General features: G+C 38.5%; 1 long non-coding RNA gene across 1 annotated transcript in view; it reads left to right on the plus strand.

Annotated features, from left to right (window-relative positions):
- LOC134420240 (uncharacterized) overlaps positions 1 to 19,906 on the plus strand; it is a 34,340-nt gene extending 14,434 nt beyond the window's left edge. Inside the window, exons 2-4 of the long non-coding RNA XR_010028289.1 lie at positions 718 to 884; positions 12,891 to 12,973; positions 19,872 to 19,906. This is a non-coding gene — a long non-coding RNA (uncharacterized LOC134420240). The remainder of the gene's footprint in view (positions 1 to 717; positions 885 to 12,890; positions 12,974 to 19,871) is intronic.
- Positions 19,907 to 23,152: the final 3,246 nt, after the last annotated feature.

The following is a 23,152-nucleotide window of genomic DNA, read 5'->3' on the forward strand; positions in this document are numbered from 1 at the left end:
TGGCCATCCAGGCCACCTCATGTCATAATTGACATCCTGACTGTCATGCTTAACACAAAAAAGAACAGCTGAAAAGGCCAGATAGGTAGTTATTAACTAAACCTAAACTTTCTGTCTAAATGAGGAAACAATCTCACTCGCATACAAAACTAAATTATTCCCTCTTCTTTTGAAAAACATGCAATTTGTAATGCCTATTTTTCATGAAATTCATCTTTGTTAATAAGATCTATAATTATAAAGCAGGAAGGCATAACGAGATTGGCTGATTATAATGCAGGGAGCATAGATGAGTATTTCTAATTCCCCAGAGGATGAATCTCTTGTGATGGTGCTAGCATTCTTAGAACAGCTAAACTGCTGTTTCTAAACAAAATCTTTATTTTGAAAGAATTGTGTTTCAAGAGATGAAATTAGTTTGGAATCCTCAGCAGCTTTTATTGTAGCTGCCATTTGCTTTCTTTTTGTCTTAATTTCTGTCTCTAACAGAAGTACCACAATCTAGTAACAGAGACTCTTGGTGGAATATCTGTGGTACAGCTCCACTCCTATGGCTGTGATCTGTGGACCAAATCCAGCACTTATTTAATGCTGTCACTATTATATTTGTTTTAATGTGGTGGTTTATTTGAATAAGAAAGGCATCGCTGGGTGACCTGAAGCAAATTTTTCATTTCTCTCTGTCTTAATATGTGTGAAATTGAAATTATGTTACAGATCTTCAGTCTCTTTCACTAAGGATTCCCAGAATGTATCCCAGGTGCTTTGAGCTGAAGATTGGGATAAAGAGCAGCATCTTGTATGTTGGATGTTGTCCTCAGCTCTGAACTGACATCCAGCTGATGGGAAGGTGGAAACCTGCTTCTCTCACCCTGCTCCTTGAGGTAGGTACCCCTTGCAAATTCTCTTCCTTGCCCATCTCCTTAGCAACGTGCTAACATTCAAATGAGAATGTAGCATCTATAACTTATCTAAGGGTTGCTGTCTTTCCTATTCTAAGCACTGCCTAATTTATTCTCCCTTCCTCCTTATTGCTGCATGGAGGTCTTTGCATTTTAATGTTAGAAAAAGTTGTCCATGAAGTTTTGAAGGGCTGACTGGTACGATGAGGAGCTAAAACAGATGGCTGTACTTGCTGAGTGGAAGATGCCAAGTACACAGCATGCTAAACTCCACCATCAGTGGACTTCTCAGTAAGCAGAATTTGGAAAGACTGTCAGCCCCAGGTTGGGGAGAGGTTAATGCTATCAGACCCCACAGGGTAGGGTTGTGTCTCAGGGTAGCAGATAAAGAAATCAGAAATATAATGTAATTCCATGTTTTATCTGTCACCACCTGCTAAAGACCGTTCAGGTAGCTTCAAGAAAGCAGCCTCAAAGCATGCAAACTCAGGAACTGCTGCAAAAGGAAAGAGAATACCTGGGACATTGCCTCTCTCCATTCTAAAGGCATAGGGTAAAGTGCTTCCCTATCCCAAGTGGGTTATCAATATGTCTGTTGATTCCTCTGGGCTTAGCAGATATACAGTGAAAGATCAATTAGTTCAGAGCAGGGCCTGAGCTATCAGACATTGTACAAAGGTGACAGTTTCCCTTTGAATTTTACCCACATGATTGTTAAAGGGATCTATTTTTACATAATAAGAGAGGCAATGATTAGCCTTTCAATATGGAGCTTATTCCGTCTCATGATTTAAGTTAATTTTCCCAACTCCCAATAATCAGTAGGCTTTTTAGCTGATGATCTCACACTTGAAAGAGAAAACAAAAAGAAAGGATGGGAAGGAAGTAGTACATTTACTACAAGCCAAGGTGTGGCTGCAGGTGATGTGGCAGCTTTACAATATGAAGAGAATTTTTCAATTAAACATCCAGGTTGGATTATCCTAGGAGGATTGTAAAAAGGAAGATATGAGTGAAGAGAGAGAACAAGATTAGGAAGTGGGGGAAAAATATAAAATGCGTGAATTAAGGATATTAAAAAGAAAGGATCTTCTTCAAACCATTCAGCAGTATACAGGAATATCCTTACTGCAACATCTCTTGAGGGTGTTTCCTATTTCCATCTGAGGAGAAACTTTTACAGCTAAGTGTGAGAGAGGATAGGATCAGAAAAGAGAACATGATCATAATCCAGGTATTAATGCCTTCATAAAACAGAACAAAAGGAATGCTTCAGTCCCATAAACAATTAGAGGAATAAGAAGGAATATAATATAAAACATACTTTCTGTTTCAGGTAAAATTAACAGAGAGATAAAGAGTTCACAAGATTATTATAGTGGTTTTCTGTTAGTCCCATGCAGAGACAAAGGCTGCAGTGCGATTGCTTCTCTGACCAGACACATAGAATTACAAAGTCAGAGAATCCTGCAGTATTCTGAGTTGGAAGGGACTCACAAGGATCATCGAAGTCCAGCTCCTGGATTAGAAACTTGAAAATACACAGACATGGAGTAAATAATAGACACAGACAAAATAAACACTATTAAACTCAGAGAAGACCTAAAAAAGAAATTTATCTGAGGATTGGAAGAACATCTAAATAAATGTTTATTTTTTCTTTGTATGATACATCCTTTCTAAACTCATGAATTAGCATGATTTAAATGCAGGTGTAGCAGTATTTCAAAATCTTGGCCATTATATTGACAGAGTAAGCTTCATAGAGAGTTTGCCAACTTGAAATTTAGGCAGTGCAAGAACATGTGAAGGTTTGGCTAGTACACTTCTCTTCACAGGTCATTGTAAATAGTGCTCTTTAGAATCCTGTATTCCATATCAGGTGTTTTTTTTCTCCTTGTTTTGTTGGAGTTATAGTGAGAGAGCAACTACCACGGGTAAATAGAAAATAGCACTCCAAATTCCCTAAAATTAAGTGTCCTAGAGGCTGTGAACATTTCATTTTTAATTTTACCCACATGATTGTTCAAAGGATCTGTTTTTACATGAATAAGGGAGGCAATGATTAACCTTTTAATATGGAGTTTATTCTATCTCATGTTTTTGGTCAATTTTCCCAACTCCCAATAGTCAATAATGTTTTTTCAAGTTTCTGTGGAGACATGGATACCATCCATTTGTTTAATCTAGGCTACTAATGTTTTTCCTTACCCTAGAGCAATTGTAAAGCAAAATAGTTTTAGAAGCCTGTTGTAAATTGGACATTATCATTTAATAGCAATGGAAAAAAGCAACAAAAATTTAAAATATCTGAAATTACTGCAATTTTAGCAGTTTTAAAAGACAGCTGGGTATATTCTAACTTGCAAGTGTGGGAGTCATCAGGTCTCTTTCTCTTGAAAGATTTCACTGTCCTTTACAGATTTCTTTTGAAAAAGGAACAGGAATCAAGTTCATGGAAATACTTCAGTGTTTGTGGTGTTTCACTGGTTATGTGAGCTGCAATGCAGAATTCCAAGCTGTGTAGGCTTACATGGCAAAGAGACAATAGAGTCGAGCTGAAAATAATTCCTTGGATCTTTTAGCCTTGCAAAACAGAAGAACTAGAAATGTTACAACCTGCTGAACTCTTTGACAAAGAGGTTAGAAATACAATGTCCTGCTGAATTCTCTTGCAAACTGTGACAGTAACAATCAGGAAGAAGAGCTTTAAACAGAACTCTGAAATAGTGAAACACCTTTCCTGCTCAGCACAGCATGAGGCCAAAGTGCCTGGCCAGGCTCTGAGCAGCTGCTGTGTTCTCCCAGAGTATAGGCAGAGAACAACAATCCAGGAATATTCCTGGAGTGCATTGGCCTCTCTGGCACTGGGCATTCAGGAGACTCTAATGTGGCCACTTTCACCTCTAAGTTGATTATCTCTCTATGCCATAACAACACATTGTGTGCACACAATTCCCAAGGAAAGCAGTTTTTCTACGCTGTAATTTCTGCTGGGGGAAATAGTAAGAACATGTGCAATCAAGTTGATTTTACTTCAAGTGTTTGCCAAGTCAATGTTTGTGTTTCGATTTAATTGTTAAGTTGCATTGGAGGAAGCTAAAATAGTGAGGACAAAGGCTTGTTCTAGGGGAAAAAATATCTTTTTATCATTCTACTAAAATCACACATGGTATTTCTAGAAGTTTGTAGAATTTAATACTTACAGAGTTACTCTCCTCTCTGCAAAGTTCAGAAGTTTCAGGGTTGCTTTATATATTTAGGAATATTTTGAGCTAGTTTGGGTTTTTGCTTTTCTGCAATCCGTACACCAAAGAAACTACTTTTGGTTGGCTTCACACCAGTGGACTGTTTGTGACATAAAGCAGTATTATAGCTGCTTTGGAGAAGATGATACTGCTTTTGACAGTGTATTAGGGATTCCTTTCTTTTGTTTTATCTACCTCTTCTTCCCTACCTCACTCCTCCAGGGTTTTTTTTCACTTACTGTGTCCTGGTTTTAATTAATTACTTTCTAGAAGATGCATTCATTTATCAAGGTTTCATTGCTAAAAGCAGTTGTCAAACTGATATTGAAGCCTTTAACACCAAAGATTCTTTGTGTTTTCAAAACTGCAAGATGTGTGATAAAAGGAGAAAGGGATAATAGCACATCTTTTAGAGAGGAGTAAATATGAAGAAGTATGCCCATGGTAGAGTCAGTCTGGGAACTGGTGTTGGACTGTTCTGGTACATCTAAGTCTCCAATTTCATGTCTACTTCACCAACCTTTCTATCAACTCCTAGAGTTGGGGGAAGTATAGGCAAAGTTCTTGAAACAAACACAGCAACACTGGAAAAAATGGTTCAAATCTCCTAAAAGGATTCTTTAGACAAAAAAAATTTCTGTTGGTGGAAGCTCATGAATGCACACAGTGATCTTGAAAGAATAGCAGCTCCACTGATTGAGGTAAATCATGTTATGTTAATATCCATGTTACTAGGGATGGAGTACTACATCCAAAGCCTGAAAGTGTTCACTGATAACTGATTATTCTCCCTTTTACAAGAGAAATACACTTCTTTTGTAATGAGGTACAAATCCTGATTTCCATGGGTTTATTCCCTCTTTTATTTTATTACAGTTTACAAAACTGTCCAGAGTTTTTTATAGATTAAAATTCCATGCATCATTTTCTGCATAAGCTGATTCTACTCAGCTGGCTTTGACTCTGTGTCAAAATTTTCTGACAAAATATTACATGTCAAGGAGCTTTGGAAAGTCAGGAGACTAAAGATGTTTTGTAATCTCTTAATGTGTGTAAAATGTATTTGATTAAATCAAATAGAGCTACTTTTAAAAATTCTTTCTAGCTGAAGTAAAAGTTTCACCATCTGCTACAGCTTCACAAAATTCTCATAAAATATCCATGATAACAAATTACTTCATATACACAATGGACTTGTGATTTCTTTCATTGAAGTTGTCTTTTTGGAGCTTCTAAATTAATTACAAAGCTTGCTACAAAATAAAATGGTAGTGAAATGTAAATTCAAAAAACCCAGTTAAGTGTACCTTTTCATGAGTGACATTAGTCTTTAAAATTAAATGCAGTGAGCACTACAATTTTTTAAATTACTTCCCCTCTGTAGGGGCTCATTAACTAATTATATATTAATATTAGCAGGATGATCAAGTTTTGTGTAGTTTTCTAACTTCCTGAAGATACATTTGATTGACATAATTGGGCTTTTGGTTACAGAACAGCATCTGCTTCCCATCTCAATTATATCACTGTAAATCCAGAGAAATGTATGTTTTTTCAGTTTAGACACTTGCCTGTGAAAATGTTCCATAATCTAGAAACACTTTAATGATTTACTTTACTCTAGAACAAGTAAGAGCTTTTACTACTACTACTACCACCACTATTATTATTATTGTTATTATTATTATTTATTATGTGAAAGGTGCTTCTTGTTAAAAGGTAATAGGCAAGCAAAGAGAGAAATGGAGAAAAATGTCATTGGCTTTTGAGAGGTGTAAAATACTGTAGCAATTATTATATAGGAGTAGAATGGTGATGAAGGTATGGGGTAAAACACAGCTGTATATTTCTTTTTCAAAGTTCTTTTATCAGGATGTGTACACTGAAGCAGTGTTTTACTGTAATGCTACCTTTCTTTTCCCTCCCTGCAGCTCATAATTTTAACAATGAGGTCAGTCTGTCAAGAATGCATATTTACCATGAAGCAAAAAAATGGAGATAGAATAAAATGCAATATTGAGATTGGCAATTTCGTTGGCTGACTTCCTATATTAGTCCTTAGAGAACACCTTTACAAGAATTACTCCTATGTCCGGATGTTGTTGCACTTGAATTCTGTTTAGCACACCAATTCAAATGCCTTTTAACAACCCTTTAGCAAATACTGTATTCATAATGCAGCTTGCTCTCTTTGAGGTTTTCTCTACATATAATAATTTGATACATTGGCTAAAAGCTGCATTTATTTCAGGAACTAAAAAATGGCTGCAGTCTTCAATTTATTTTTGGAAAAGTACTTGTTTGATGATTTCATAAAAGGCTTTTCTCCTGTCTTCTTGCCAGAGGCGGGCAAAGTTTATGCAAATGGTAATTTGAATGCTGGCTGTGATTTAATAACAGGGGGATGGTCTCAACTTAGAGTGAAATAACTGGAAGGCATTAGTAATATAACAATTTACAAAAAAGAAATGCCAGTTATTGCTATGTTCTTGCCTGAAGGAATTAAATGTGGTTAATATTTTATAGATAGAATTACTCTTTATTCTGCCTATCATAATTAGAAAACGAACAAATCTCAGCAATCTAACAATTGTAGTTTTAAATAAATAACATGGCTTTGGCTTTGGGTTCTAGAAAATGCTTTCCACCTTGTGGAAAGGTGTACAATCATCTTCTGACACTGTATGTCTGTCTGTCTGTCTGTCTGTCTGTCTCAGACGGTCCTTCTGAGTCTCCAAAAAATGAAGGAAAAGCCAACTGTCACCATACAAGTCTTTACCAAAGTGCCTGCTAGGGCAGCTTTTTCCAAGTTTGGCTTTGTGCTGCAGGGGAAGATATGGATGTGTTTTCTCCACAACTGTGGAATTGTATTAATGACACAGTTCTGAAGTTCTCTTTAGGTGTCTATGACGAGAGCAAAATTCTGCCCTGAAACTAAACAAGATCTTCCTTACTTTGTCAAGCATCAAAAGTTGGATGTTAAAATGCAGATAGCTGGACTGCCAGAATAACCAGAAATTACTTATCTATGCTAGAAAACTTATTTTAAAGTCTTTCTAATGTTTTTTGCTCTCTTTCCTTAAAATCAGCACAAAATAAAGTTTTTGCAAATACCCACTCTGTTTAACTACAGGGTCAAGGCAAGAATTAATTAAGAATAATTAGGCCAACTCAAGGCATAGTAGACACACATGTTCACTAATTAGGAAATGAAGTTTTTAGTCAGGCATTGGGTATCTGCTTGCTGGCAGGAAGAGAGAGATCTCATAAATGCATAAGTGATTATCTCTGTAGCATCACAAAGTATCACCATGTAACTGTGATCAAGCATCACATGGCTGTATGAATTCCTGAAGGATATTGGTTATATATTTTTATGAACTAAGAGACACAATATAGTATTACAGCTCCTTCCAGAGAGAAAAGTGCATTAAAGTGCACTGCTTTATTGAGAGGTAATTACTCAGTAGTTGTTGTTTGTTTCTGGTTCTGGTTTGAATGCTCCATTTGGTTAGATAATTTTCTGGCCTTATCAACAAAGGAGCAAAACTACAAAACTTTCCCACACTGGCTGGGATTAATGGAGATGAAACCCAAATCCTGTCTATCCTGGATCAAATCTGAGGTTGTACATAATGACTGCAAGTTATTCCAGCCACAGTGAGAATTGGCCTTTGGAAGCAGGTCACAGATAAACCAGATGCAGATACTGCAGGGGGTCAGGTTTCAGCACCCACCACTTGGCTGTTTAAATCTGCTCCTGCTGCACCTCACTGTTTGCTAATGTGTCACATTTTGGCCTCTTCATACCAGATTAATGAAGAAAAGGGGCTCATAGGCAGCAGTGTAGTGGTAAAACTGCAGCCATGTGTTGTAAGGTGGGCAGTGTAATAACAGCTTCCCAGAATTACATTGCCAGTGGAACTGATCAAAAAGTATCAGCTGGCTGAAGGGAATCCAAAGTGGGACTGCATTTTTTTCCCTAGTTTGCTCCATTTGTTCCTAGATGCTGTTTTTTGTGAATTACAGCATGGATTGTTTTGTCCAGATGCAGGTTCTTCTATTATTTTCTGTGATCAAGCAGTTCATTGAACTCTTGTCAAGGTGACAGATGGTGTTGTGAAGTTCTTTTAGGGTAATATCACAATCATCTTGCCATATGACCTCCCTCTGATGCTGTGCTTGCTTCTATCCTAAATGCCCAGACATAATAGCCTTTTCCTGCTGGCTGTAATAATAAGAAACTCCTTTGTTATGAGATATTGCACTTTGTTTTTTCACGCCATCAGCTTTACTCCCCTTTCCACACACCCAGCATAAAATACTGTGTTTACTTTTTTAAAGTATGTGTCTGTAGAATTCTCTGGTTTTTTCCCCCAGAGACTAAGGTCTGCAGCAGTGAAATTTCCAGGATCTTGTGGATCTTATCTTCTGTGTAATTTGTTTGCCCTGTAACCTAAATAGTGTTCCTGATATGCTTGCAGGAATCTGAGCATGCATTTCTGTGTTCATTTTAGGGGAGCCAAGAGCATAGCTCCAAGGTTTAAATATAGTTTAGATTCAGGTTTTATGTGACTGATTTTTCTTTCAACTGAGGTACTTCTAATTTCACAGAGCAGAGAATCAGGCCTCAAAGCTAGGGACTGCCTCCAAATACAACTGCTTCATGTTGTAGAAACCATAGAAGATATATAGTCAATACTGCACCAAAGTGCTGAAGTTTTAGGATAGAGCTGCAATGAAGAATAATTCTTTCTATATGTTTTTTACCTTACTTCTTCTACTTTTTGTTTGTGATAGAACAATTGTTGCATTTCTTGACAAAAATGTGCACTGCTCTTCTTAATTGTGTAGACACTATCTGTGGCCTGTCTCTCTTGCATAAGCAAATTACATAGTAGTGAGTTATCTTTTATTTATGTCAACTTATACCACTCTGACAGAGTTAGGGGTCTAAGATAGTTTAAACAATTATGTGAATATTTGAGTGTTCAAATTCTGGTCTGTGCAGTTGTAGTAACTCTTATGCATATAAATTAGCTGGTATTATTAGTAATATACTTTGTTGATGTCCTCACCATGACCTCTTAAATGAGGCCTTACATGTCTTCTGATAAAGAGCTTGTTTTGTTTTGTTCTTAAAAGAAAGGAACAAGGGTCTATTCTCTAACTGCTGTTTTGATTCTTTGATAGCACTGTTTCTCTAAATCAGGTTTTTCATAATCTAGCACATGAACTTTCTGCTGCTGATAAGAATGCATTGGGACTGCACTGGCCATTTCACAGTTGGGTGATTATTTATCACTGTCAAGAAGTTTGGGAGAAATGGCATCTTGTTTAGAAAAGAGTATCCCATCTCCATTACTTGATACACAGGAATGTATTTCAGAAATTCTTACATATTATTTCTCAGTAATATGGGATGGTCTTTAAGACTCGTGTGCTTGCATGTTGTGAATGTACCAGTGTCCATTGGTAAGGTTGCCAGTGGTTACCCATGGCAGATTTTGGCTGACACCTCAGTCAGAGCTTGAGCTATGTCCTCTCATACCTCCTCTTTGCAGTGCCCTGTATCTGTCCTGTCAGTGGAGGCTACCCCAGGCACCTTCCCATCCTCCCTGCTCAGAACAGGGATCACCTGGCTTCTATCCCTTGGTCATTCCCAATATTTTTCCTTATGCATCACCCTTTATAAGCCTATTTCCCTATCTGTTTTCTCTGACCCTTCTAAACCATGAAACAAACCATGTTCACATCCCTGCAGTCAATGCAGTTTCCCAAGGGTAAGACCTATTTCATCCTTATGACTTCAGCAAGTGTATTTCAAAGTGCTTTCCAAGGAACTTTTTAAGTCTGGCTTGAAGTTTGTCTCATATAATGAATTATCTCAGGCATCCTCCTATCCTACACAGAGTAGGATAGTGTGTAGGAGTGTGTGTGTGTGTGTGTGTTGTAGCAGAAATATTCTCCTGCAGTGGCTTCCAGGAATTAGTTGTCACACATGAAGTTGTCCAGCACTCAGCATCTGTTTCCTGTATGTCAAAAGATTTAATGGGCAGTTATCAGCAGCTTGTTACTGTCAGTGACAAGCTTCTGTTAAACAACAAGAAGTTTGTTGTGGTGAAAGCATCCTCTAGGAATTTGTATTTGTCTGGTGACTGGTACTTAGCCAAACCAGTCACATCTGTTATTGTTCATTGCAATGCTAGGTGTCTTTGTAGAGCAACATAATTTAAGATGAAATGTAGTAATCTAATGAAACTCCAGCAGTATTTGTTTTTCAACAAATTCTTGCACATTAGGATTAGAAGTAACATGTGTCAAAATATATATGTAAGGTTCTGAAAGCACATCATCAATTTATTGATAAAGCCAATGATTCACATGTGCTCTACTGTAATGGCAGTACACATGGGAACTGAAATAATTTAGAATTTGGAAATCTTGTATATGGCACTGTCATAATAAAGAGTCTTCTGGTGTGAGTGAACATCACCAGGGGGGACAAAGCTAGTACCAGCCTTTCCTGGTGAGAGATAAATACAGAATCACAGAATGGTTTAGATCAGGGAAATCTGGTCCAGCATCCCCACCCCAAAAGGACAACTTAGAGCCATTTGCACAGAACCATATCCTTGTGCCTTTTGAATATCTCCAAGGAGGGAGTGCCCACACCTTCCCTGGCAGCCTGTTCCAGTTTCTAGCACATGGTGGAGACTATCACAACAGGGGTATGATGCAAGGAAAAGAGTCTTTTAAATACTTACAAAAACCCCCTCAGCTCTGTGGAAGCAGTCCCAATTGCTTGCTTGAAACACAGGAGAAAATGTCTCTTTTTAAAGTAATGATTTTTCTAAATTTGACTTGTACCTTTTAGCAGTGTGGAGATGCTACCAAATTAAACAACAGTCCTATCAAATGAGCTCTATTGCTGCAAAACCATTGCTTGTCATTGATGGGGAAGTATTTTATTCTAGCTGCAATGTGTTTCCAATTTTCCTACCTGTGGAAATGCCTTTCGTGCCTTTTGAAGATTTCTGTATAACCTCGCAGTGAATATTCTTTGGGCAAACCTGTTAAACTTAACAGTAATCCTATCAATAGGAAAACTGCAACAACTGCACTGGGACAAAAATAATTGTTTTATAAAGAAAGAAAAATGAATATTTTTTAGGTATAATATGAATCTTTATTCAGCAAATCAGTCTATAATATTTGTGGTTCTTCCCAGTACATCAAGACTCCCTTTCTTTCCTCTTCCTAGGTAACTACAGGAAAATAGACACCTCTATGAAACAGGCCAAATGCACATCCCTGTAGTTGGTGTAGTTTCCTAAGGGTAAAACCCATTTCATCCTAATGACTTCAGAAAGTGATTTCTGCTAAACAACTGGAAAATGTTCTTTCCTCTCAACTAGCAGAACAGAATGACTCTTTCTGATATCTATAATTCCAGCTGCTCTCATCACCAATCCACTTAGAAAAGGAGTCCTGAATGTGTGATGGGGGATTAAATTCTTTTGTCTGTGCCATGACTTTGAGGAGGGTTTGTGCTCCCAAATAATCTGAAGTGCAGTTAAAAATGCCACGCCACTCAGACAACTCTGCTGTTCCTAAACAGCCTTATTTGCCATTTTGGTTTTGGAGTGAAACACAGTAAATCACAGCAGCTGCTATAGAGTGAATACAGATTACTGACAAAATAATTACCAGATATTTGAAAGGCATTTTTTTCCCCAGAAGATGTGAAAAACTTGGGGAATTTTTATTATTTATTTACCACAGAGTATGTTTCAGCACTGGCTTGACAAAGTGTGTCAGGCATACCTGTATATGTGGGCTTCTGCCCCTGGTTTACTTGTGAAATAAATCATATCATCTTATTTCTGTGTCTCAATTTTTCAGCTCTGTGTGGATCATTTACATAATGCTATGGTGTTTGACATGAATAGCAGTTTTCCTTCTCCTGTTAAATTGAGGTTAACAGTACTGCCATTTATGCTGTAAATTATAGTCCATTATGTAGCATTTTTGTGTGCCTGGAACAGATGGGAGTTTGCTTTCAAAACTCTTACAAATTGTTTGTTTACATTATGTTTCCTTCCCTTTATCTCAGTAATAGTAGTACTTCCAGAATTTCATTTTTGTGCTTCAGACTGTTCCCACCCCTCCTCTCTGTTTCTGAGAAACTATTAGGCTGAGATGAATAGTCTGAAGGTATGTGCTAGAAAGATGGGATACTGTGCCTTTTGGAAGAGTATTAAAGGTTCTTCAGGATGTTCTCCAGTGTCTAGGAACATGGGATTGTAGAACATGGATAGATACATGCACTTGGTATAATCCACTGCTACAGGAATAAGATTGTGGTATTCTTATTTCTCCTTACTCTTCTTTCACCTATTTCTTCCCTCGTTCCATGAGGAGTGTGGTTTAATGCACCCATCCATTTTGCATTCACTTGTTCCCATGACCCAAGTACAAATAGTTAGAAATAGTGAAGTAGAAAATTCTCAGCCAGTATAAGATCAGAGGAAGTGCAATGACTTTTCAAAAGTACCTTCTGGTCTAAATATTATGAGATTGTTTGTATTTTTAATTTTTGACTTCCTGATTGTGTCAATGGGAGTTTATTTGGAGGATCAAGGGCAGATGTCCCCTAGCATGTTTTGTCTTTCTGTGTGGAATATCCCTACCATCTTTGTTCACATGTTTGCTTTCCTATTCTTCTCTCCTGTTTTAGTCCCTGCCATAAGGAGGTGGAGAGGAAACTTGCATTTCACTTGCCATTCACAACACGGAAACCAGATGAAGAGAGTACTTGCAGTAAGTAGTCAATAACAACACCTTTCCCTAAGCTAAAATATATTTTGAACCATTCTGAAGGATGGAAGAAATGTAAAAGAAAAGTGTCTCACCATTTGCCAGCCTCTCTGGCCATTGGATTTTTGTAAATTCCAAAAGCTGGGAAAGTCTAAAATATATAGCTGTCTGCCAGCAGGAAATTCAACAATCACTTAATTGTTTGTCTTCTGAAAACCAAGCATGAAAAACAAGTGCCTTTCTGAAGAGTTCCAGCTCTCTTCAAGAACATGTATTTCATCCAAATAAATCAAAATAGCCTGAAATGCCTTCTGGCATATGATGTATTGTGTTATAATATGATAGATTTGCAAGCAGAAGAAAAACACATGATGGTGTGAATGATAAAAAGTGATCCTGCTAGGTCTTCAGTAGAGATTTCCCTGCATAGTGGAATGGCTGTCTCTCTGTTGAGCACTTCCAGACACCAAGCAGTCTGTATTTGTCAGTGCCCATGGGGCCATGTTGATCAATACTCTCTGTGAGCCACAGCTCTCCCAGCAGGCATGTGGAATCATGTATCTCTGGGAGCGAGGGTGGGAGTAGATGGGAGAATAGAACTGAAATGGCAAGCAAAAATTGATTATTTTGAGCTCACCTATTTCAAATTGTGTCCCTGGAAATGGTAATTGATGCCAGTGAATTAAGAGAACTTTAAACTAAAACCAAACGCGAGCACTAGAAACACAGAGTGTGGGCATTTTGCAAGTGCTAACAGAGAGCCCTCATCTAGAAGACTTATTCTGAACTAAATTATGTATGCAAACATGCACAGATCCTTGTTAAACCTTGTTAAATCAGTCTCTTAGTCTTTCTTCCATAAAATAAAAGACTACAGGGTAAAGATACTTCCAGTGGATACACATAATTCCTATAAAAATAAAAAATGAAAGTGAAATAACATGGTTTAAGTTCTATGTATATTTCTGATATGGGCTCTGTGGCAAAACTCCATAACTTTGCCTCAAAGTTTCTGTGGCATCTCAGAAAAACCTAGTCTACAAATGTGAATTCTCTTTGCTATTCAAATCTGTATTAAATTACAAACTCAGTTTTGTATACTGAGCATTAATTGCACATATTACAGCTTCACCTTTACGGATGTAGGCTGGGAATGCCAGGATAAATTTATATGCTCTGCAGAAGCCCATCAGTGAGTCTGTTGAGCCTTGAAGATTAATTATTCAAATGAGAGTAGATAAAATATGGGCTATTGCTACAGGGAAAACACTTTTTGAAGTCTGTATTTTACATGGCCAAGAATCATCATGAAAGAAAGCTGTGAGAAAGGGTCAGGGATGCTACCTGATTTAAGGGTGGAAAATGTATGATTGAAAGGGCGTTTTGGAAGAGGAATTGGATCCTGAGGAATAACTGCTTGGGAAGGCAATGGAGACACAGGGGATTTCACCTTCTGCAGAACAGAGTTTCCCCACTTTCCCCACTCTTTCCTCAAGCTCCCAAGGACAGGGAACTGCTTTCTGATGCTGTGCGAGCATACCCTTCTCCCTCCTTCCTCAAGCCTTGTTCACTTGCAGATTGTAGAAATATAACTCTTCTGTGTTTCTATGACAGTAAATATTGTCTTGAGAAGAAAATGAGCAAAACAAGTTAAGACAAGTTTTTGTCAGTTGCCAAATAGACTTTTCCCACAGTCATGGGCACTTTCTGTCAGCCCACAGGTGCAGGTGGTTTGCCTGTACCCAGTCCTGTGTGTGCTTTGAGCTACATGGTATGAAACTGCTAAACGAACAGTTATTTTCTACCTGAAAAGAACACAGCTTGAAAAGACAAACTTTATGTGATGGTAATGTGTGTTACATATTTGGTAGAATCTCAAACATTGTTTGTACTGCTGAGCAACCTCTTGGAGTGGAAGTTGTCCCTTCCCATAGCAGGGGACTTGGAACGAGGATGGGCTTTAAGGTCTCTTCCAACCTTGCCCATTTTATGAGTCTGAGACTCCATTATCAAACTGGGGAGCAAATGATTTCTAAAGTTCTTTTAAAATTTTTATATTCTAAGAAAGGCATAATTGTCATCCAACAGAGAGAACAGAGGTGTGTGGGAATGGGGAATGTATTCATAAAATAGGGCCTCTCACATCTTCAGGTTATTGACCAGAAGTTAGTAGAGTAGCTGTTTGTTGCCACAGACTCACATCATCCATGTGTTAACCGCAGCCATATCACAGGATGATATGGCAAATTCAGACTAGAAGAAAAATAAATACATGCATCTCTTTTGTCTAAAGCATTTCTAAAAATCTTGTCTAAAAGCATTATCACAGCTATCTCATTTATCAAAAGCAAGGTGAGTAGGGATTATTTGCTTTCATTTTGAGAAACATTTACAGTAGTCTTCAGGACCTGTTAGGTTTTCTTCTCTTACCTATCATTTCTCCACACTGCACATACACTGATGTCTGGTTTTCCTTTTCCCTGCTTTTTGCTCGGCTGTCTGACCTTATTGTCTCTATTAAGTATGCTGTGGCCTGGTTTCTTCTTTTTCCTGCTTTGATTTTCTTATCTTCCCTCTCTCGCTTCCTTCTCTGAGAATGTATTCCTGAAAGATTACTGCCAGGGAGTATGACCTAGAATAGTGCTACTTAGTTTATCAGTTACTATGCTACAGGCATGATTAAATCCGGTAAAATAAAAATGCAGTTATCCAGAATTTTTGTAATTCTTAAGCTTTCAATGAAAAAATTAAATTGGATTAATTAATTCAGAAACTCGTGAGTAAAATTCTATTCCCATGTCAATTTGAGTGTGGGCAAAAGCAGTGTGTACACTTTTTCTGGGATGGTACTTTCACAGTCTGTGCAATTTACTGACGTATTGGGCTTGGCTATGAATTTGTCAGTGTGCAGCAGGTACCAGTAGCTCCCTAAGGGATACATCTGATCTTTTCCATCTTAAGCTTTGGATTGTCATTTGCTTTTTGTCCTTTGATTCTCTGCAAAGACACCACTTGTGAGGCTGTCAGGTGTTCAGGAATTGGAGTTGCACCTACAGTAAATTTACCAGTAGCTCATGAAATTAAGCAGAGAGCCCTTATAATAACTTCACAAGTCTTACTCATTTAACTTGGTAAAAATATCTTGCTTTTACATGAAATGAGTTCTACCCTTCCCATGATCCAAATACTTGAAAGAAGACATTAATTTGGTGTGCTTTAAAGCAGTTGATTCATTGATTCTATTGTACACTCATGATACGCAGTCTTTCTTTTCAGCTCATAACTTTGTTATAGGTAAGACTGATTTATTGGCAGACCACAGGATTACTATTGTGCTCTGTTTACAGAAAATGTCATAAATAATACAGCCTGAAATGTCCCTCACACATACAGAGGACTATAAATTACAGAAAGTCTTTGTGTAAGGGCATTCTAGTGAGCTAATTAAGGCATTCAGGCATGAAGCTGATAACACAATGAAAAAAAATTAAAAGATACAGCATAGTGAGAAAATCTATGCTTTTGATTGAGATTTCAAAAGAGAGAATGAATTGATGAAGCAGAGAGAAAGAGGCAATCTGTTTCAGATGGCAGGTTACAGATGAGAAGGTGTTTACAGCAAGCGCAGTAAGTGTGAAGGAACAGAAAGAAGCCTGGCTCTAAACTGCAAAAGGAACAGAAGAGGGAAAAGAAGTGTGGTGAACTAGAGAAAATCCATGGGTTTGGAAAGTAAGAACAAGAGAAGGCATCTGTCTGGATCATGTACTGCATGGAAAGCTGAGCTGAGCCAGACTTGAAGAATCAAAGTAGTAGTGAAGAAAAGAGTTAGGGTAAGTCTGCAAAGGGGCTATTGCAAAAGAGTGATATTCAAAGGTGTGCTTGTGGGGCAATGATATGCAGGTTTGTGTACTGGAAATTAAATTCTGTCACATGTCGTGCTATTGCACATCCACAGCAAAAGGCTGCCCAGACTATCCTTTCAAATATCTTTCTAACCACATAGGCAACTGAGTGGAATATTCTCTTATTGCTCAGGAACATCCTGGCTGGGGAGACTGACCAGCACAGAACTTACTCACTGTATGTAAGGTGTGGTTGTCAGTAATAACCAGGCTGTAGGTAGAGAGGTAGACAGCCCTGCTCTGCCACTGTTCCCTTCCTTCCTCACACTGGATGCTGCACTTGTAGCATGCTGTGGAACACCTCTCCTCTGCTGGTGTCTGCATAAGTGTCTGGATGGGTGCAGTGATGTCTTTTCCATCTCTTAGACTGTCTCCCAGGAAAGGGTTAAGAGATGGGATACCTGGAAGAGGGAGGCAGTAGGTTGCAAGATTCGGGATTTTCACTAAGGGAGTGAAAGTTCTCCCCAACAGATCAGCAGGGTAGTTGCACACCAAAGCAAGGCATGTCATGATCACAGAATCATAGAATAGAGTTGGAAGGGACTTCAGAGACCATCTAATTCCAACTCCCCTGCCATGGGCTGGGACACCTCTCACTAGATCAGGTTGCTCAAAGTCCCGTCCAGCCTGACCCTGAGTACTTCCAGGAATGAGGCATTTCCAACTTCTCTGGGCAACCTCTTCCAGGGCTTCACCACCCTCATAGTATACAGTTTCTTCCTTGTGTCTAATTCAAACCCGCTCTCCTTCAGTTTGAAGCCTTGCACCTCTCTGTACCTGCTCTTGTAAGTAATCTCTCTCCATCTATCTCATAGACTCCCTTCAGGCATTGGAAGGCCGCAATTCTCTTTTCCAGGCTGAACAATCCCAATTCTCTCAGCCTTCCCTTGTAGGACAGATGCTTCACCCCTCTAAAGAACAAGGTAGCCTCCTCTGGACTCACTCCAACAGGTCCAAGTCTTTCCTCTGCTGGGGACCCCAGAGCTGGATGCAGGAGTGCAGTGGGGTCTCACCAGAGCAGAGCAGAGGGGCAGAATCCCCTCCCTCACCCTGCTGCCCACACTGTTATTGATGCAGCCCAGGACACAATTGGCTTCATGGCTGGAAGTGCACACTGCTGACTCATGCCCAGCCTCTCATCCACCACTGTATTTTTAGGCAATATGTTTGCAGAGGTTGGTTCCTACAGGGCAATAAAGGAATTAGCATTGTCTGAAAATATTCTATCTTTATGTTTATGAAGATTTAGCAAAGAAAGTTGTGATCCTTTTCAAGAAGAATGACTTAATCTGTGTTAAAAAAAGAAAAAAGAAAAAAAGAAAAAGAAAAATGCAAACTGAAAGTTCCTGCTAGCATAGCCACATGGACTGGAACAGATTTGCATAGAAGTGTGTTATTTCTGGATGTGAGTACTGTGTCTTTGAATAAAATGTTGAAAAACAGTATGGGTATGCTACTTATGCACGTTTCCAGAAAGATAAAGCTGGTAACAAACAAATTAGCTCAAATAATAAGTAGTTAAAAATTTTAATGGAATAAGAGAGGCCCAGCAGAACCAGTCAGTCAGGCAATTACAAATAAATGAAAGTAGACACATAAGAAGTCATTTATGTCATGTCCTCTCTGGAAGTCAAAACCCCTTTATTCATAATGGAATAAGGCTCTACATGAGCACAGCTCCTACTCTGATCCCAGTTTGGCTGTTTTCCCCCTAAAGATATAATTTGCAGCACATTTTTCAATATTTTTTTCAACAATTATTTAAATTTTAAAATCAGAAAATTTTTATTACTGGATGTCTCAGTGTTGTTTTCCTAAACTGCAGTGAACACGTAAAAAAAGAGAAGAGATATTGTAACACAGATTAATTAGAATATTTTTCAGTGGTGGTCTTACTTGTTCCAATGAAAGAAGATTGCTGTGCAAAAGTCAGAAGAATAGAAATGTACCATTGACACCTGTTCTTTCTGACAACAGCAGGTTTCTCCTACACTAGGGACTCATGGCAATAAGGGAGGTAGAAAAACAACTTCCATTTGCAAACTTTTCACAACTCCTAAAAGCAAACATTCCTGTAAATCAAATCTGTATCATATTTCCTGCAACAGCCAGCAGTCTCTGTTTGCCTATAAACCAGTAAATGGAGCAGTAGGAGAATAGTTCTCTCAAGTACTGCCACCTTACTAGATGGTAAAAGCACTTCTTGGTTCAGGTTTCCATAATAAATATTCATGCTTTTATGGGTTCTTGTATCTGAAAAACCTGGTGAAGTATGCAGTCAGACTTTTTTATTTATTTCATTTTCTTAGGAAAAATGTTTTGGAGATTGGCAGGTGAGTAATTGTGGCCTCTATCAGCCTGACACCTTTGTGAAGCTGGTGGCTAAAGAATAGGTCCATAAAGCTATCACCCTGCACATTGGAGCTTTTTAGTGAACTTGGCTGTCAGATGGCTCATTCACTTAACTTAAAGAGAGGTTTTCTTCAGGTACATCTACCATTATGAGTCTTTTTCGTACATCACAGTTCTGATCCATGAGATCAGTGGAAGCCTTTGCATTGAAATCCTGCATAAATTTTGGGAGAGGCAGAGTCAATTAACATTTATATATATAGAAAACTTCAAAGACTAATGTATGATGGGGAATATGTCTCTGGAAAACAAAGATGATACGGTTGGATGGAGGCTAGAAACAGTATGCTCCTTAGCAGTGAATGTGCTGTGGGATTTCAGCACTTAAGAGGTCTATAACAGGCACAAAATTTAACTGCTCACTGATTATATGGTGCACTTGGAACAGCAAACAAACATTAGAATGGGAATAATATGTGTTGTAATAGGCAATAGTAACTTTCTCACTGAGGCTGCTTCTGTGTAGCAGAAGGAAAGAAAAGCTAAGCTTTCATTTTAATAACTATTTGAAGATTTGGTTTAAATGGATGAAGTTTCCTGCTGAGCAGCTCATATTATTTTTCTTTTCATCCTTGTTTGCCTGACAGATGAATTTGGAGCCAAACAAGAGCTGAAGAAAGAAACCTGAAATATTGCAATCTGACTGGCAGGGTCAATTACACTGTCTTGATCTGAAGAACTGAGAAAGTTCCGTGGAAAAAAGTTGTGGGTCTGAGAAGGTGGCCATGATAAGGATCCCATCCTTTCTGTGTACTGCCATAAATTGCTTCCCTCCATGTGAATCTTTGCATGGATGCACTAACATTTCCAGGAAATCTCTCTAACTTGTTCTTTCAGGTAGAAGTGACACATATTTGGGCAAGATACTGCATTACTAGTGCCAGTGGCAATATCAGCCATCCTGTGGGAGATTGACAGCACTGCAGGAGATAAAAAGACCTGTGCAGCTGAAAGCACAGCCCAGTTCAGACTGTTCATGCACACAGCTTTGCATGATATATGCCTCTGGGATGAGAAAAGATAGAGTCATGGAAGTTGTACTGTCCTCAGGCACCCCAGGAATTCAGCTGGATAGGCAAGATTTACATGGGAAGCCAAACCTGCTGCAGTAGTTTGTCATCTAATCTTTAACTGGGGTTTACTCTGTGTACATGCAATTTTGTGGCATCTATTTTGAGGAACAGAACTTGTTTGCTGGCTCTCCTTTATCTTCCTCTCTTGGCAGGCTGAGTGCTTCCATAGCATTAGCCTGGTGCAGTGACCAGTGTATCTTTGTCACAGACATCTTTTGTGAAAAATCCTTTCTTTGGGATTTTTCTTCTGGGAAGCTGAGGCCCCAGAAAAAGAATGTAAACAATGGTTATCTGCTGCTGTGGAGTGCAACAGGTGCAGCTGTGATTGGCCCATGTTGGATGTGTACAATTAAGGGCCAAACAAAGGCTAAGCTCTCTCTGGGACAGAATCAGAGACAGCTCCTTTGTTATTCATTCCTTTTCTATTCTTAGCTTAGCAAGCTTGAGATTTTTTTCTCTCTATTCCTATTAGTATAGTCATAATGTAATATATATAATAAAATAATAAATCCAGCCTTCTGAACATGAGGTCAAGATTCTCATCTCTCTCTCACCCTGAAAAACCCTTGCAAGCCCGGCAACATATCTTCTCCATTCTCTTCTGCAGGGAGGAAGATTTTGGTGTGTGCTATCCATGTACATGTTTGGGTGTCTGGCTGTAAAGGGAAAGAACACCAAATATCTGCATGCTTATAAAAAGGGATTTTTTAATTCTCTTGTTCTTCAGCTCCCTGAGGTGAGTCTCTTATGCAATACTGGCAGTGCCACTTCTCTGCCAGGGTGGTGCCACACCTGGCCCATGCTGGATTGCTGCTGATCATTCAGGCAGCATTGGTGTCTTTGTGTTGTGATGGACTGTCTTGTCAATATGCAGATCTTTTTCTCTGGGCTTTTTCTGTTGTGTTGTATTACCTCATTTCACAGCAGTTTTATATTTACTAGGAGATGGTTCTCAGAAAAAGGGAGGATGTCGAAGGGACAGCAACTCTGACAAGAGGTAAAGCACTGCAGTGAGTGCTCATTAATAAGACACAACTTGCAAAGTCATAATGATAATAGAAATGGCTGTGACAATGTCCTGGGTCAGTGCTTTATGTGCATATGTTTCAAATTCATGCAAGGAATCCTATTAGAGCTTGAAAATAATTTGCTTTGCCTCAGCAAGTTTTTGTGCTCATTTAAACCCTTGGTTTATCATTATGAAGTGTATTAACATTCCCATGTTCGGTGCTTATTTCTATCCTGAGAGAAATAAACAAATAATACTGTGCAAATGGGTTTCTTGGGAAAGGAGGATAAGCAGCAGCAGGGTATCATTTGCACTCGGAGCTGATTGCTTTAAAAAGCTTCTCGAGAGTTCAAAAGGTTAAAAAACAGACTTGGTGAACATGTGCATTTTACTTATATTTTCCTTTTTTTGCTCAGAATGGATTTACAAGCAGTCTTTTGACAGGCATGAGGCAGTGCCAGTTACTCAAGTCTTGGATGAAAGAGGAGAAAGCACTAAGTTGTATTTGCACAGTAATTCTGAGAGACTGCTAGCCTCAAGTGTAGGCTGCTCCCTGCTGCTGCTGCTATATATACCCCGTGAAAGACTGGTTTAAAGCATAATGAAACCACAGTGGGAAAAGATGTGTTCCTTTCCCACAAGTATTTGGAAACAAATAAGCATATTTTGAAACAGTAATATCTCCCCTAGCAAAAGGTAGGCATGCAAAGGTTCCTGTAAGACCATTTAGAAATGGGTATTAGAGGAGTGAATGGAGCTCAGAGGGTGCTGATGGAGTGGAAAGGTATGTGGAAGTAATGGAAGAGGAAAGTGGGGATTTCTTGGGAGTGTCATCCTGAACAAAGAACGTTGTGCCTTGGAATGGCAAAAAGAGATGTTGTCTCTTGCTGTGCAATGGTGTACTCAGGAAACAGAACTTTGTCAATACGGAGGAACGCACCAGGGATATTTCATTCCAGCCCTGATTTATTCTTCTGAAGTAACCAATATCTAATATGGAAATGCTTTTCATTTTCAATGAACAGGGAGATTCAGAAATTATTTCATGCTTTCCTCCTGGACATTTACTGCCCCTGGATACAGTTAGAGTTCAGACTTCATTTCTCCTAATCACCTACTGTCAATTGCAATTCTTTTTGGAAAAGTAAATATTGATTTTTATAATGTAGGGACAGACAGTTGAGGACTTAGACAAAGACTAGCATGTTTCACGTGATGTAATCTGCTTTTCAAGTGGAAAGACTAGTATATAATTTGGCAGTGTTTTAATACTGAAATTAACTGAATATGAAAATGTTGAAAACTGCTCAGTCAAACTAGTACTTAATATCTTGGAGCCTGTTTCTTGGGATTTAAATAGAAGTGGCTTGGCTTTTCAAACAGCTCAATACTTGCATCACCCCTTGGCTTAATAAGCACATCTTCTGTGACACGATCACAGCACAACTCATTTATAAATCTGTCATGATAACATCCATGGAATTTGCTTGTTATAGAAATGTGTTGTGGCAGCAGGTGATGGAAAGTTTATAAAAAAATGTATTATAGCTAGAGATTTGAATCACTGTCAGGTTTTATACTAAAACTGCCTTGTAGGAGTTACAACAATTCTGAACAAAGACTGTGCAATTTATAAATGGAAACTTTTACACTACACCACTTTCTCCATGCATGGTTAGGCTTCTTTAGAAGAAAAAAAGAAAAAAAGAATGATGCAATGCTAACACTTATGAGTAATGCATGATTGATGATCTCCTAAAGGCAGTGAGAGAGAAAATTACCTCCT

This window comes from Melospiza melodia, chromosome 1 (assembly GCF_035770615.1).
Source record: "Melospiza melodia melodia isolate bMelMel2 chromosome 1, bMelMel2.pri, whole genome shotgun sequence".
NCBI lineage: Eukaryota > Metazoa > Chordata > Aves > Passeriformes > Passerellidae > Melospiza > Melospiza melodia.